Source organism: Callospermophilus lateralis, unplaced genomic scaffold (genome assembly GCF_048772815.1).
Source record: "Callospermophilus lateralis isolate mCalLat2 unplaced genomic scaffold, mCalLat2.hap1 Scaffold_1388, whole genome shotgun sequence".
NCBI lineage: Eukaryota > Metazoa > Chordata > Mammalia > Rodentia > Sciuridae > Callospermophilus > Callospermophilus lateralis.
Window position 1 is genome coordinate 29,114 of NW_027512542.1, and position 17,809 is coordinate 46,922.

Here is a 17,809-nt window from a genome sequence, read left to right on the forward strand (position 1 = left end):
GAGATTAAGCAGAGAATCCAATTAACCATATCCAGATTCCTGACCGATGGAAACTGTAAATACACTTTTCATTATAATCAGTCCTTGTACTTTATTGGTTCACTCATTAATTAATGAGTTAAATAAAATATTTGGCACTTGTTAATTTGATGTTGTATTCATATGGATTTTCCAATGAAACAGAGCCAATAGGACATGTATAGAAGACTTATTATATGGAATTGGCTTACACAATTACGGAGACTGGAGTGAGTATTCAAAATCTGCAGTCTGGGCCAGTAGCTGGAAACCTAAGAGACCCAGTGGTGTAATTCCTGTCTGGCGGCAGTCTGCTGAGAATTTCATCTTGCTTTTTTTTTTTCCTGAGAATTCTATTTTTCTTCTATTTAGACTTCAACTGATTGGATTGATCCTGACTACATTATGGAGAAGCATTCACTTACTCCAAGTTCACTGATCCAGCATCAATTTCATCTAACCATTTTCTTCCTCAAGTTGACACATAAAATTCAGCATGATAGATGTTTATATGAGACTCAGGAATTTTAAGTAAATTGTCTCTTAACTAGAGGTATAAGAAGTGCTAGCAGCCATGAAGTATTATAAGTTCAAAGGACTTTGCTGAAATATAAGAGTCAGGTGCAACCTGTGGAAAACTTGGAGAACATACAAAGAAGAGGCGCTAGTGAGTGCAGAGGCTAGGTTTAGAAGTTTCTCTTCATAGAGAAAAAAAGAAACAAGGAAGAGGCCAGTATGGATGGCACAGTGAGGACACAGGAGGGAGGAGAGAGAGTTCAGGTCAAAGCAGTAATGAGGAGTTAGATTACAGACCATGGAAAGGGGATCAGAATTTAACTTGAGCAAAATGACAAACTATTCCATGGAACAGACATAACATGAATTAACTTTGCAATGTTTCTTCATTGCTGTTCCTTCAATTAAAATAGACCTAAAGAGTAAAAATATAGGCTTGATTTCAGACATGTTTCAGATGCTGTCTGAACTGATATTCAAAGCACTTAAGTGAATTGTCCATCATTATAAAACTCACAAGCAGAGGAGTCAGATGTAATTCTGTTTCCCCTGACCCACATGCTGATATTCAGGTAGCTCTGCCCCTTCCATGATCTATAAGCATCTCTAGGTCTTTATTTGGTGATTTATAGACATGATTACTAGGACCATAATTTTTAATTCTCAGCAAGACCAATCAAATTAGTCAATAAAGGAAAAGATCCGAGTCTTTTCTATTTTGTGAGCTCCAGACTAGTATTTGTATGCATGGAGAAAGCTACTTCTACCTTCTACTCATGCTCTTTTGCTTAAAAATGTCAGCTTGTTCATTCTCCCAGATTTCAATCTCCTCAGTAATATAAAGAAACATGTTTTTTTTTTTTTTCTTTCTGTTCCTCCAGTCAGAAGAGTTCAGAAATATTTCCCTGGATGATGCCATTACAATATTCAATAGCAGCTCCCTGGAGAGATAGGATAATTCAAAATCTTAAATAAGATATTCAATTTGAGATTAGTTAAGTGGTTATTTGGCTGAAAGGGATTTGACAAATAAGAAACACTTTTATATCTTCAGGTAAAGAAAATATTCAGTTGGATTTAATTAGCAGTGGGGTTTTTCTGGCACCTCTCCATTAAGAACTTTCAAGCATTGGAAGGATAATTAAAATTTCTGCAGGTTAATAATCACAATAAAGTTTCATTTTAAGAAATGAAGATTCAAAACTGAAGTGCAAAAATTTCAGTGTGCGATTCCCGAGTGTATTTCCTCAGGGATCATGTTTAATATACAGACTGTAGTCATGCATTTTATTAACAGTTGTGGTCTTGATCAATTTGCTTTAAAATCACACAGCTTTCAAGTCTAGTAATTTTAGGCTTCAAAGAACATACATCATGAATAAATGTTGGCAATTACTTTCTTCAAAACTCCCAAATAAGCACATTATACTCTGGCACAGACAAGACTCACAGGTAAAGAGAGTCCTTGTCTTTGAATATTTTATAGGAACAATTATCTTCGTTGTATTTGTGGGAGATGGTGGCTCAGCACCAAGGAGAGCAGTGACCCCAAAATCAAAATGATGAGGAGATATGCCAGTCTTCCAGTGGGGTAAGAGCCTGGTAATTAATTTTTTTTCCCTATAAAATTCCATTCTATATATTTTGAATGTGGTAATTTCTGATTCTCCTTCACCTTTGTCTTTTTTATTCTAGTTTTTACTCCTGGTGTGGAAGCAGGCTTTAAGCATGATGAATCAAAATTCTGTTGAGATAGGGTAGATACTAAGAAGAAAGAGTCTTGTTTATTTTTGAGATATTCCATCCATGATGAATGTGAGGGTTCAATACAAAAGATTTATACTGGGAAAATGTATGTGAGATAAGGTCTTTCCTTAGGGGAAGAATGATAGAAAGAGGGAGAGAAACTAAAGGAAAAGTGAACCCAAGTGACCAGGTGAACAGCTCATGGCAGTGAAACAGAAAACAGAAAAACATTTCCGTCTGTCCTCTGGACATGATGAGGATTCCTAGATGTTTCCTGAGATGTATCATGCCTTTCCACACTTACAGAGCATAAGTTAATGTTTATTTCTAAGAATTTCCAAAAGAGTGCCTTACATTGTATACACACACACAAACACACACACACACACACACACACACACATGTGTATGTATGTATATACATACATACATATATGATTTTAGAATTTTATGTATGTGTGTGTTTAGAATGTTATGTGGCAGTTATTAAATCATCGGTACTCTAAAACTGGCCGTGGTGGAAGTATTTACATCAAAGCATTAATATCTCCACTCATCCACCAAAACCTACCCACATGGAGGGCCATTTGTTAACGCTTTGCAGTGCACCATTTTTCCACTCCCTGCCCACCTCCACACCATGTGGTTGTCCTTATTCCCCATCCAACTCTGTCACCCAGACAGCATGATTCCCCAACCACAGCTATTACCACACCATGCACACCCTTCCTGATCTCTCAAAGCATTGACTGAAATTTGATTCTGATTGTCTACATTAGTATTACTTCTTGGGCCCCTTACAACTCTTAACTGTCTCCTTGGTCTGTTTCTTTCCCTGAAATACAGCCATTTATCAAGACTCTGAACAAAACCTTCATTCTTTCTCCTTTGGACATTCATTCATTGTCTGGTTTACATTATTGCCCAATTCTTGTTTTCCAGACTCACAGTTAAGTTCTTGGTTAGTCTTTCAACAGCCTGGTAAGTGCTGACCATGACATCACAAGCTCAATCTTTCCTGAAACAAACAAAATGTCTTTTCATCTCTCACCAGCATATCTTCAGACTTCTTCATTATGGCCATGATAGTATTATCTGCCAATCTAATCACATCAGATGATCACAAATAATTTATACATAATAAAATTTGAAAAATTCTTAACATCTGATTTGTTGTCTTGCTATAATCTACCTTCATAGTGTATTTCATGTATTATCTCTAACATCCTTTCTGTCACCATACAACTTTAGGTAAAGTCTAGCCGTTTGGTCTTCTTGACCATGGCACTAGATTTATAATTTGTTTTCCTGCCCCAAATACCTTCTGGAATTGGATACATATGTAAAGTAGAACATTCTTAAAATATTCTGAGGCTAAGTCATCTGTGTTGGTTTTAATTCAGGTTCTTAATTTTTTTGCTATCTTTCCCTTCAATAGGTGGAGCGCAATAACTGACCTCTGCCCCTTGAATATAGATTGAACTTAGGGACCCACTTTTAAGTAAATAGGCTGAAGCAGAAGTGACAGTGTGTGGCTTCAGAAACTAAGTCATTAAAAGTACCAAACTCCCTTCTTAATCATTTTCTCTTGGAATGCTCTTGGAGAAGCTGGCCTCTAATGACCTGAAGAAATTTAAGCAACCTATAGAGACCCATGTGATGAGAAGCTAAGGATTCCTGTGAAAGTCATGATATTGAGCTATCCTGATACCTTCTCATATGGCTATATTCAGAGCCAACATCTTGACTGCAGCCTCACGAGGACTGCCGAGTTGGGACTGCCTTGCTGATTCACTCTTTAATTCTTATCTCTTAGAGAGTGTATAAGTAAATGTTTCTTTTAGGCTGCAAAATTCGGGGGCAATGTTTCATACAGCAATAGATATTAATGCACCACTCATCCTAGACCCTACTCTAAAGTAAACTTCAGAAATAATAAAGAAAAAGATAGTAATGTTTTTATGGTGATTACAGAGACTTTTTTCTGCAAACTCATTTCAAACTATCTTCCTTAAGAAAATGAAGATATGAGTGATTCTTTTATGTACAGCAGAAGGATACACACACACACACACACACACACACACACACACACATCTTTAGAATGCCAGCAGAGATAAAAAAAATAGGCTTCACATCATCTGGTATTCTATTAATGAGACACTGGAATAATGACTGGGGTTGGTCAGGAGTATTACTGTCTTTTTCTTCTGTTGAGTTGTTGATTTGGTGCCTGTTCTTTTTTTTTTTAATACTTTAAATGTAACTTTTTTTTGAATTTTTAATATTTATTTATTTTTTTAGTTTTCAGCAGACACAACATCTTTGTTTGTATGTGGTGTTGAGGATCAAACCCGGGCCACACGCATGCCAGGCGAGCGCGCTACCACTTGAGCCACATCCCCAGCCCCTTGGTGCCTGTTCTTTCAGAGTTGCTGCTTTCAAAAGTGCACTGTTGAAATGACCACTGCCCTGACTCCTATGTGGTCATGATGCTTTGTTTTATTACTCTCAACTTCCCTCATATTTAAAAAAAAGAAACTATATTTTATGGATCACTTGTCAACAAAATTTTCTCTTTAATAATTTTCTTCCTTTTTTCTTTGTTTTTGTTTTTAGGTTTTAAATCTTTATTCTCCACCTCTTTTTCCTCTTTGTTCTTAAGTGCTATTCTATACACTTTTGCTCTGAGATGAATATTTTAATCCATTTTTGGTTGCTATAACAAAATAAGTAAGACCAGGTAACATATAAAGAAAAAAAGGTTTATTAAACTTATGATTCTGGAGGCTGGGAAGCCCAAGAGCATGGTGCCAACATCTGATGGGGACTTCTTTCTTTATAATAACATGGTAAAGCCATAACAAGGCGTTGCTTTAATGACCTCATTCAAACTATTTACTTTCCAAAGGCCCCAGTTCCAAATTCCATTAATGTATGCATTTTGGGATAAAGTTTCCAACAAATTAACTTTGAGGGAACATATTCAAACTATAGCAATGTACTTATGCAAAAACTGTTATGATTTTTAATTTTAGTGAACAAATGATAGTATTTCTGTACTGTGTATTATTAGCTGCTGTAACAAAGGAAGAATTTTGGTTTCTGCCTGGAGTTCTTGGGTTGATGATGGGGCATCTCTAGGACTGTTACACACTGTTCATTGAAACCATGTGAATTTTTCCACATAATATATTAGGGACTATTCTTATTTAACACTTGCATGGGAACAGAATCATCAGGTATAAGTGAACCTTAGGGACATTACATGTTCATGGTGTTCTAGACCATGAATTTTATGGTTGTTATTGTCCCCATGTTCTTGGATTGTTTTCTATTCATTCCACGCATTCTTGGCAGTGTTCTGCATAAATAAAAGACAGCATCACAGAGAAAATAACTAAGACTAGCAATTTGTATGGGAAAGAGGATTTGATCTGGTTACATGTGGTTTCTCTGCTATCTATTTGCTATGTGTCCTTGAAAAAACAGCAAAATCTTCTTCAAAGGAGGTGATTGGCCAAGTTGATGGTTGAAGAGGATGCATGATACTTCATACTCAGTGCTCAAGATCTACTTAGTGGATTATTTCTAATTTTCCTTCAAGCTCTAGAATTCCAGGATTCAAGTCAAGCAATTTTCCCAGGGTTGACTCTTAAGAGAGATTTGCCCTGAGCTCTGAAAATGTATAGTCATGCCGAAATACTTTCTGCCTCCTCTTCCCAGGAGAGCATGGCAGTTCCACTCTGAAATTATGCAGAGTGCGCCACTGTAATATGCTCAATAAGCCACCTTGGCATTGCTTTTGCTTTGTTCCTAGAAACTGCCAACTGCATATGCTACCAGGGAACTCACATCCACATATGCACAGAACAAACAAACCTGCTGGTTTCAAGAAAATTTTGTTTGCCAAGGAGTTTAAGGTGGGTTGGTTACATGTTACCCCACTGTATTACTTGTCCCCTAAAACTACACAGAGCTAGGAGCCAAGTCGGTGTTGGAAAGAGGGAAAGTATGAAGAATGTGGAGGGAAAGAAAATACAGACAAAATCTAATTGAACCTTATAATAAATTGGCAGTTACTATATTTATGTGGCTGCTTCTTTATGTCAAAGAAGCTCTGAGAACAGCAGATAATTGATCCCCAGAGGGTTTAGAGAAAATGGAGTCCATGGTGTCCAGAACATCCTTTAGGCAAGGATGAAGGGGCTGTTAGGAGTCCCCAGGTCCCTCTTTCAATCTGGGAGAAGTTGAGATGCTTTCAAAGGTATGTCTAATGTACCTGAGATCAGCTCTTAAATCTCATTTACTGAATCTCAGCTATTCTCTTGTCTTTACCACAAGACTCAAATGTGAGCACTTGTCTCAGTTTTTGCTGAGACTCCAAATCTCCATTATATTCTGATGTGAACCACTTGAACCCTGATGCCATGATTTGTTTGCACCATTCCCTGTCCTGGAGAATCAGCCAGCCCTTCACTACCTATCCACCCCAGGTTACTCTGCCAGGTCTTATTACAGGGACCCATTATTGTGGACTTGCAGGGATCAGCAAAAATTGGGCCATCATCCTGACTTCTGGCATAATCACTGATTACAATCTTGAGCTAACTTGCCTTTGGCTTGGGGTCTAGCACAATCTAAATTTTCTACCCCTCTTTGGATACTGGATTAAATTCAAGAAACAGCCTCTTAGCAGGGTTCATCCTGCCTTACCACCTTCTCAGTCTGCTATCTTATCCCTTCCCACTTAAGTTCAGGGTGCTTCCTGACTCAGTAGAACACCCCAAACTAGCTTCTCCTATTTGTAATGATAGAATGAGTTCTTGTGAGTTAAAAAACAAACAAGCAAGAGAAATGTACTTCTTCTAATGTACTTATTTATAATAGAGCCACAAGGCCTCATTCTGAGCTTTTACAAGAAAATTTCTACTTTATGAGAAGTGCAGAAGGAAGATCTTGCCCCACAATGAGGTCACTGAAGAGAAGCCTCATGCATGAAAATGGGAATTACATGTAGGGTTCTTATCTGTAACAGTTCAAGCAATGTCTAAATATATATGGAGTTATATACATACATGTCTGTATGTATATGATATGTATATATTATATATATTTCATATGTATATATTGTATGGGTATTCATATATAGATAGGTAGGTAGATAGATAGCTTATATAAGCTGTATAAGCTGCTAGGTCTCAGATTATTTAGTGTCACTATTTGGAAAACACTCCATCTCCACTTATTTACTGAAGTTAGCAAATATCAGTCCTTTCCTTTGAGGGAGCTTAGATGCTCCACCTATCAAGTATATCATGTTAAATAAGGTCAAACAGAGTAAGTCTTTATTTGTGTATCTCAACAGCAAGGGCGGAGATGGGATTTGCTATATGCTTTCAGAAGAATGATACTGTTTTCCTTGTGTAAACTCTGAAAACTACATATGGAATAAAACTGCATGAACATGCAATTCTCTTGTTTTGAATCATCTCTTATTTGTGGCTGACCCATAGGTGGACTGGTAGAATGGAAAGAGAAGTGGGTACATCCATAAGTTGAAATTCTGATATTGCTACTTTACTTGTTATGAGATCTTAGATGAGTGAATTAATTTTTCCAGACTGATGTTTCCACATTAGTAAATGAACATAATCACCTTAAAACATTTGCATACTTTAAATCTTTTATTCCCTTATTTCTGATAACATATTACAAGTACCATATGACACCAACTTTAACTTTCCTTCCTTATAGCTGATTGCCCCAACTTATATAAAACCCTTCACATCCTCCTATCCCACAGTCCCTACCTTCATTGGGTAATGTTTGCATAAATTTGGGAGACAAAAATGAAGAAATATATGTGGCACATTTGTAAATGCATTTAGGGATTATAAATGATACCCTCAATTGATCCAATAGCTTTCTGATTTGTCTGCCATATTAAAAATAAAAAAATACTACGTTCCCTTTTGTATTTATTGGAAGTAATGTCTGAATATTTATATGGGGTAATTCTATCTCATGCTAATTATTTTTTGTGCTTACTAGTTTAACACACACACACACACACACACACACACACACACACACACAGAGAGTGAGTGAAAGAGAGAGATTTTTATCAACTTATGCCAACCCTCCTTGTCTGGATGCCCAGAGGTTTTGATTCCGAAATTCCCCAGGGACATCTATTAAATCTAAAACAGAAGAGAAGCTCTAAATAGCAAGAAGGAAGAATCGAATCGTTTCTGGGCATTCTTTCAGACAGAAACTTGGCCATGCATGTCACTAAGGACAACTGTGTCTGCCTTTGAGCTGCCTAAAATGTAGCACACTGAAGACTTTGAAAAACAGTCCACAGCTCTCTCATTTAATCCATCACACAACTGAGCTTTTATAGGAAACAAATCCTTTGGGGTTTCTGAGCTTTGTGAGTGTGATCACTAGTGAGTCTTTTCAGTTCTCTGAGCTTTACCTTCATCAAATGTAAAAGAAGGAAAACTTTCCTTTCTAGGAAACTTGTGTGGATTAAAAAAGATAATGAGTGAACAATGTCACATAAATGTTAAAAATAATTGTAGCTGCTTTCCTATGTCCATTATCCTGAATGTTTTCCATCCAGGACTTCCTGTTCTTCACTACACTTTTGGTTTATTTATATATTTTAGGTTCATGTAACTTTTAACTCTTAGCTTGGGAATTTCAATCTTAGTAGCCTTTGGCCCTTCAGACCTGGTGGTCATAGAGGCTCACCTGTTTGGACCTGGACTTTGCACTGTAAAGTCTGGTTGACTTACCTATTGATGGTGAGAATTGCTTCCTGGCTGTGGCCAGTGAGAACTTCCTATCCTTGGTTCTTCGGCATGCACTTGGCTACACCAGTCCCAGCCATTTGTCAAGTGTGTGTGTGTGTGTGTGTGTGTGTGTGTGTGTGAGGTAGTGCTTGTTAGTGTCACTACTAAATCAGATTGTCTTCCTTCTTGTGGCTGAAAGGTGGTAAGGGAAGCAATGAGCTCCTGGAGAGGCAGGTAACAAGATGGTACAGTAGTTCAAAGGGAGAGTGTTGTCCTCCAGCAGCTTCCACCCATCTCTCCTGGGAAGGACTTTTCTGCCTACATGTCCCCTCCCCACCTCAGTCTGCTGCACACCATGAATACTAAAGAAACACAAAATCCTCCAAGAGTTAACACACAGTCTATGAAATAGGTCTACAACCTTTAATAGCACATCTTTTGTTTGTTTATGGTACATAAATAACTACTGATACTTCCTTAATTGTTTAAATCCAAGTTTGTGTATGTGCATATATTTAAATCATGCAAAAATATGCAAATATACATATTTATTTTTATGCTGAAAATTTGTATTAATCACATACATGTATGTATCTCTGTGTGGGTATGTACGTGTGTATGATTCATATACACATGGGTAGCATAATTACAGTTTAAAAATGTTAAAACATTTGAAAATTCATATATTAAATTGTAGGCACCATAAAAGCAAAATAATATTTTCATCTCAATATGAATTTAAATTGATAAAAATGAGAAAAAAATATATTTTTATCTAAGAAATTATTCTTACTTTATTAAAAGAATCTATATACTGTTGGCAGTAATGAATTTTTCTATACACTTCATATTTATTTATAAATAATTACACAATTCTAATAGAAAATAAAACTTTATGCTTACTTCACAATATATTTCTTGTAAATTTTATTTAGCATTTTTATTTAGCATTTTGAGCATGCAATAAATGTATGTTCATTTTAGAAAATCTTAGAAAGTATGCCCAAAAATGATGAAAAAAATTAAAATATTCAGTTTTATAAGTTAGAAATAACCACTGTTGTTAATATTTAGTCTTTCTGTTTGTACATGTCCATACATATATATTTTACTTTCAGTATTTGGGATGGAACCCAGAACCTTGCACATGATAGACAAGTGCTCTATTACAGAGCTATTCCTCAGTCCTATATTTCTGTAAAAAGTTATCATACCATGTAAGGCTTTAAATTCTATTATTAACATCAATTTTTATCCTATGTCATTAAATATTTCTTAGAAAAAGTACTTTAAGAGAAAGTTTCTGTTATGAGTACATGTATATACATGTATATATACATAAATGTGTGTGTGTCTGTATTTCCTACTAACTACTAAGCTTATGCATACTATTCATTGAATTCTTATGCATCCACCAGCTGTTATTAATACTTACATATGCATGATTTTATAAATACACATATATATGCATATATTGAAATGTTAGTATGGTCATGTAGCATTTTTATTCTCATCTAGAAGCTTATACTTTAAAAATTTCACAACCTTCTTTTGTTTTTCTTTTCTTCTTCCTTTTCTGACTTTTTTTTCACTACTGGGAATTGAATCCAGAGCTACCGTACCATTGAGGTATATCCTCATCCCTTATCATTTTTTACTTTGAGACAGGGTCTTACTAAGTTACTGAGACTGTACCCCAGCTTCTTATCCTCCTATCTCAGCCTCCTGAGTCCTGGAGATTACAGGTTTGTGTAACCATGCCTGACTGTCTACTTCTTGTTGAATACCTTACAAATTTCTTTTCCACACCATCTTCTGTAAAGAGGCATTCTGGCCACACTTTGACATTCCATGGAGCCACAGTGAAGTTCCCAAATAGGAGTTGCTGGGGAGGTGGGAACTGTGCACTGCTTCCAGGTCTATAGAGGTGAATAGGGAGGCTGGCCACACACCAAAGACCTCAGGCAGAGGCGATGAGGAATATAATGGAGATTGATGGCGTGATTTTCTTTTCCTTTCCCACTGCTGTGAAGACGTTTTTTCTTCTACAGTATATCCAAATTACTTTTCAACTACACTCTGCATTAGTTTGTTCTGCTATGAAGTATTTTTTGAATATGTAAATTTGTTCCAATATAACTGATGTATTAGGGGAGAGTTTGAAGATAATACAAGGGTTGTATGAGCTTGTGTATAACTGCATGAATGAGAAATACCATGGTTGGATATGAGGTGTCCCTCAAAATCTTACCTGTGAGACAGCGCAAGAAGGTTTAGAGGTAGGATGTTTGGATTATGAGAGCCTTAACCCAATCAGTGAATTATTCCCCTGATAGGGATTAACTGAGTAGTGTCTTTAGGCTGGAGGTAGGGTGTGGCTGGAGGAGGTGGGTCCCTGGGGGCAGGCCTTCAGGATAATTATCTGGTGAGCTGAGTGTAGTCCCTCTCTTTCTCCTTTCTGATCATCATTTTCTTAGCCAATTTCCTCTTCCAAATCCTTCTGTCATGACATTCACACTCATAATTCAAGCTCTGAGGAATACAATCACCATCTATGGATTGAGACCTCTGAAACCATTAGCCCTTAAATAAACATTTCCTCCTCTAATTGTTCTTGTCAGGTCTTTTGGTCACAGCAGTGTAAAAGCTGACCAAAACACCAGCTATGTAAAAATACACAGAACACACACACACACACCCTACAACTTTGACCAGCAGCCCTGTCCTCCCTGAGTGTTACTCCACACTGATCACATTTAGTGTTATAAACTTCTGTGTAATTACAGGTAACTTTCTTTGCTTCATTTCACAATAACTCATAAGCTGGAAGCATTTGAATGACCATTCTTTCAAGCAAACTGCATGCCTTCTTCAAGATAAGTGTTTTGTTCATGTGTACTTGTTAACAATTTAATGTGTGTAAAAGGGATACCATTTTAATTAGGCTTGTACCTCTTTTCAGTGTGTCCCTGGACACATTATCCTGAGATGTGAAAGAGGTTTTATGTTCCTAGGCTTTGTGGTGTTTTACTTGTGCCATTTTTGCATAGTGAGGGGATCTTTCAGAATACCATGTCACATCATATCACAGAACAACTGATTATATATACCACCCTCTGGGAAAAAACCTCTGCATGTGCAATGTGAGAGAATTTTCCCTGAATCTCAGGAGCATTTGTGAGTTTTGTTTAGATTCAAAATCGTTTTTTTCTGGGTCAGGTGGTTTTGAGGCTGACTTGAAACACTTTGGAACTGTTCACATGTCTTCAAATTGCTGGTTCTTGTTCTGTGTTAAGATCAGGGACAGGTTGGTCCTTAACATCAAGACATTTGAGCTTCTGAGGTCCAAATCTTTCACTCCCATCCTGGGCCTCAATCACTCTGTTGCCTATACTGTTTTATTTTCACATTATAATAATGTGAAATTATCTAATGAGTGTTGTTTATGACATACCAAATTACCTCATTCTTGTTAGAATGTGCTTCCCGAAGGCAGATATTTTAACTGCCTTGATAGTAGTTGTGTCATCTCCACCTCTAGCAGTATACGCCACATACAGATCAATAATTATCTTTATTCTGTAAACCACAGATTCTTGTCCATGTATTTAACACTAAAATGTATAATAGCCATTTCCTTGCAGGTGTTCATCTGGAATTATTTTGGGATTTCCCCCACCATGCAAACATCAGCCCAAAAATGCATTTTCAAAATCCTATTAGCTCCTCAGGAAGTAGGTAAACAAATTATATAACAATCTAGAAATCGAACTTGGACCTTTGATTTTTTATTCCACTTTCTAGCTAATTCCCCCCCCCCTTTTTTTCTAAAGTGTAATTATTTCACTTAAATTACTGTCTAAGAATAGCTCGTCGAATCCTACAGCTTGCATGGTAACAGAGAGGAAGGGCAGGAGGTGTTGGTTCTTGACAAACAGCAATTGGACATGTAATTAGAGGTGCAAGCTGGGTTAGGTTTGACCCACGATGCCACCTCCGAGATCGTGTCTAAATAAAATGGACTTGCTCACAACACTAAGCTGAAAATCAAGGGTTGAGTTTCATCAAACATTTATCTAGTGCCCCTTAATGGCAATGTCCACAGCTGAATGCTGAAGGAATGGAATAAATCAAATGAAATAAAATAAAAATGATCCTCTTTAAAATTAGCAAAGACTTCAGAAAAAAAAGGAGTAACATGCCACACATAAACATAATGCTAAATTCTAACAATGTGGGAAAAAAATCATAGAGCACGAAGCTCTCCCTGTGTAAAGACTCCCTTTGGGCTGGGGGAGATTTGCGGATTCCACACAGGCTGAATTTGAAGGGAGTCTGTGCCAGTCACCTGCCCGTATTCGCACAGGTCGACTTCCCACCCACACTTGCTCTGGCTATTTCAGTAAATGACATTTCCCAGGTTTCATTGACTGTCGGCTTTTGGCCAGGTGTGGGCAGTGAAGAGGATTGGCCAGGAAGAACCAGAGCAAAGACAAACTGCCTTTGCCCTCTCCTCCCCTTGGCCAACCATCACTGCCCTGCCCCCTGGTCCTGTCAGATGCATCTGCTGTGACTTTGGCTTCCATGTGTCAGTACTGGCTCCAAGGCTCTCATCATGCCTGGTATTTCCAGACCAGGGAAATTAGAGATGTCCTCATTAGGCTAATCTCAGCATAGCCTTCTCTGCTCCTAACTGGCATCTCAGCTCTTCCATTATTCAAGTAACAAATTCCCTGTATTAAATCCCCTTTGTGTGAAATACCTAGGCAGGCTTTCTGTTCTTGTGGCTAACCTCTGACTGACATAGGAGATAATCTGCTTCTGATGGGGCACAGATTGGCCTGAAGAGCAATGCAGGGTGAGAGGCATCAGTCTGTGGAAAAGGAAAAAACTAAAGGCAGCCATAAAATTAAAAAAAAGGAAATTCCCATGCATACTGAGACTGCACTGAAGACACCACAACCTTCTGACTCCAGTACTATTGGGGGAGTGCTGAGGAAGGTTTTGTGCCTGCACAAATGTTTTGACCTAAGGAACAGATGGTCCCCAAAGAGTGACAGATCCAGTCAACTTCTTTGTTTTCCACTAACTTTGAATCATTTATTTGGAACTCTTGGGAATGACTCACCCACTCAAAACACCACAATAGTAAGGGGTCTTCTTCCTCCAAATTATACACATGGAGGCAGTGAATCTTCTGTGTTAAAGTGGTTTGCTCAAGGTCACACAGCTGGTAGAGACAGAAGGGAACTATTCCAGGTCCTAGAACTATTCTAGGTTTCTTTCTACCATCTGAGCCTCTAGCGCATCTTCCAAGTCTCAGTTAATTACATGTAGTTTGGTCCTTCAGTAACTACAAGGTTGCGAATAAATCTGAATGGGTTTGCTCCCTGTTAATTTGTAACTTTGAATTGATAACAACTATAATGTTATTCCTTTCAATGTAACCAGGGTGGAAGGATGCTGAAATGGAATAATGCAATGTAATGAAGTGACAGGTATTGTACACTCAACTAAAATATAGGTACAATTTAGATTGGAAAATATATTCTACTTTGTTAGTTTAAAAAAAATATAAAAAACCTTGAGCCTGTGGTGTTAACGATATTGTTTTGTAATTAGCCATTATGAAATCTTGTAAATGCATAACTTTTTGACTAAATACAGAGTTTTGGGATAAAAATAAACATCTCCAGGCAAAGACTTTAGAGACATTATCTGTTTAATAAATATGAATGTTAAAGCAAGAAACAAGAGCAATTATACATTACACTACATAGTATTTAACAAAAAAAATACATCAAAAAAAGTCATTTTGAAATTAGAAGTAGTTCCAATACAATAAGAAAACTTTCTTTTTTTTTTTTAATTTGCTTCCTATAAAAAAAAAGTTGGCAAATGAGGGATTTCAATGCTCAGTTGGAATCCTGGAAAACACAGAACAGCTGCCAAGCACCACATTGCTCTCAAAGTTGCTGTTTGGAACTTCAGATAAAAAGCAAAGCCAACCTCTGCATTTTGGATAGTGGATCCAATTAGGAATAAGGCAAGAGAGAAAATGTTGGTTGGGTAGTTCAGGGTAGAACATGCACAGTTTGCCTTCTGGGGTTTTAGAAAATGTTGCAGTTTTGTATTTTTAGCTTGCCCTGAATCTTACCTTCCACACACATCCCTCTCCACACTCCTCTGGCCTTATGCCCACCAAACTCCTCATTGTGTTTGCACCTGGTATTAGTGAGTAGGTAGGCACTTGGGTCCCTCCCATTTGTAGGCTGACATCATTGCCTTGTCTTTGGGCTTGAGCTGGAATGGGCTGTTCTGGTGGTTCTCCAACTTGAGCATGCATCATGATCACCTGGATGGCTTGTTGGACTGATTGGTGGGACTATTCCATCCAGAGAGAGAGAGCAACACTATTCATCCCCTAGAGTTTCTGACTCAGTAGCTCCGGGGTATAGACCCAGAATTAGCATTTCTAACAAGTTACAGGTTATGCTGATACTACTAGCCTGAGTACCACACTTTGAGAACCAGGAGCCACAGTCATAGGAACAATGAGGTCCCCTCTGAGCAGTACCTTGCCTCAGTAATCACCTACAGGTGGGAGGGAGCTTTGAGGAGAGGCACATGAGGACACTGGAGATGCTGAATCTATATCTGACCACCTTTGGTCACTCTCCAAAATGCCAAGCATCTCATGTCTGCCTCTATTTTAAATTAGGGCCCCTTCTTCCCTATGACTTTTCACTCATTTATTTCACCGACAAATAATTTTCAGAATACTACTCTAGGCAAGGCACTGTGCTAGATTAAGAGTATATACCCCTTTTAACAATTTTCTAATTAAAATGAATTGAACTGCAACTCTGAGAACTCCCTGTGCTGGTGTGAGTGAGCCTCATTTGGTTTCTAAACACTTGGGTTTTCCAGATGAAATTTGGGAGGCTCCAACTGAAGAGAATCATTGAGGATGTTTTCTATGAGATAGGAAGCCTGGCAGATTGGGAATCAATCAAGTTTTACTAAAAGGTGGCTGCCCCCAGGCACAGCCCATTGCCCAGATTCACATGCGGCCTCCTCAACCATGACACCTTTTACATGGTTAACTTCTGGCAGCAGCTTGCTACTCTCGCCCTACCTAAGCTACATTAGGGCAGGAGTCATTGGGATCTTTAGGATATCCTCATCATCACCAGGACCCTGTTATACCCTGTTGGTGGCTTGGGGACTCAGCCAAGAAGGACAGTAGGTTCTCTGGATGGTTTATCATAATGATTTCTCCCACCTTTCAAATGGGCTTTGTCCAGTTCAAGTACTGAGGGGGCTCCAGTAGTGGATGGACTTTTGTTCCCTTCTCTGGTCCTTCTTTCATGATCACCCTGGGAAAACTGGGGATATCTAAACGCTTTCAGGATTTAAGGACTGTGAGGATTTCTTTTGCTTTGTTGGAGGCCTTACTCCTCCCGTGTATACTGAGTTATTTTTCCTTTACTGATACCGTGATGCTCAAAAGATTAGAGACCACACGTGAAATCACCAGGATCACCCTAAGTAATCAAAATCTCATCCTAATGTAAGATAAGACCTAATTTTCTCAGACTTTTTGACATTCTTAAACATTAAGTCCATTAACCTGCTTCTCCTTCTGGTTAAATCAGTGTTTATTTCACAAGTGTTTTTATTCTGTTGTGAGAAAGGAAGTATGTGGTAACAGCAACTATCACAGGAAGACATACCCTGTAATACAGTCACATGTTCAAAACATTTCTCACAAGAAGCTTCCAGAATCTGAATGCACGAGATGTTTGTTAATGTGCAAGAACACCACTACTCAGTTGTGCACTTTCTTTTCCAAAGAATATGGCCAGGTTTGACTGCTTTGCATATATCAACTCTTTCACATTACATGTTTCCAGGTGGGAAAAGGCAAGGATATTGGGAAAAGGCAGGTTCTAGAGGAAGAGACAAAGGGTACATGAAACTGAAACCTGCTGGGCAGGATGCAGCCGGAGCAGTGGGCACAGAAGCTGGCATGCTTGGGAGTGTAAAAAACAAACAGAGATCTGAGACTTGCAAGTGGTGGGGTCAGGGTTTGCAGAGCCTAGGCCAGTATTTAGGAGACATCAGGGGTGATGTCCAAAATCTAGCAACGTGTTTGTGAAGAAAAAGTTGGAACAGTTGAAGGATAACTTGGGGATTGAAAGGAAGGGATTCAAAGACATGGACGGATCATGGGTACACAGGGATGGCAAATAAATGGGAAGGCAAGACAGAGGATAACTACTAGAAAAAAATTCCACCTTCTACTTCAGTTGGGATGGGAGTAGGGAAAGCTGCAAGGAGAAAAGCTGAACAAGAAACAAAGGTCCGTTTCTGACGTGCTTTGCTTCCCTGCCTCTCTTTTTGTCCTAGTGTACCTGCACGCATGATCTTCAACTTGCATCTTTGTCCCTGTGGCCACAGAGAATTGAGAGAAAGCAGCTTTGTGGCCTCTGCTGACCAACAAAGCTACCACTGCTAACTTAGAAGGGGGAAACGACAGTAAGGACAGTGGGACAGAAAAATGGCTCAGGGTTTCCCTGTGCATGTCTTTGTGTCTTATGAAAAGGCCCGGGATGGCTAATCCACCCCTCGGCCAGGAGTGCTAAAATAGCTGTTAAATCTAGAGCCAAGAATATTTCCAAAAATACATGCAGATTTCCTTGGCCTATATATGTTATGAATTTTCTA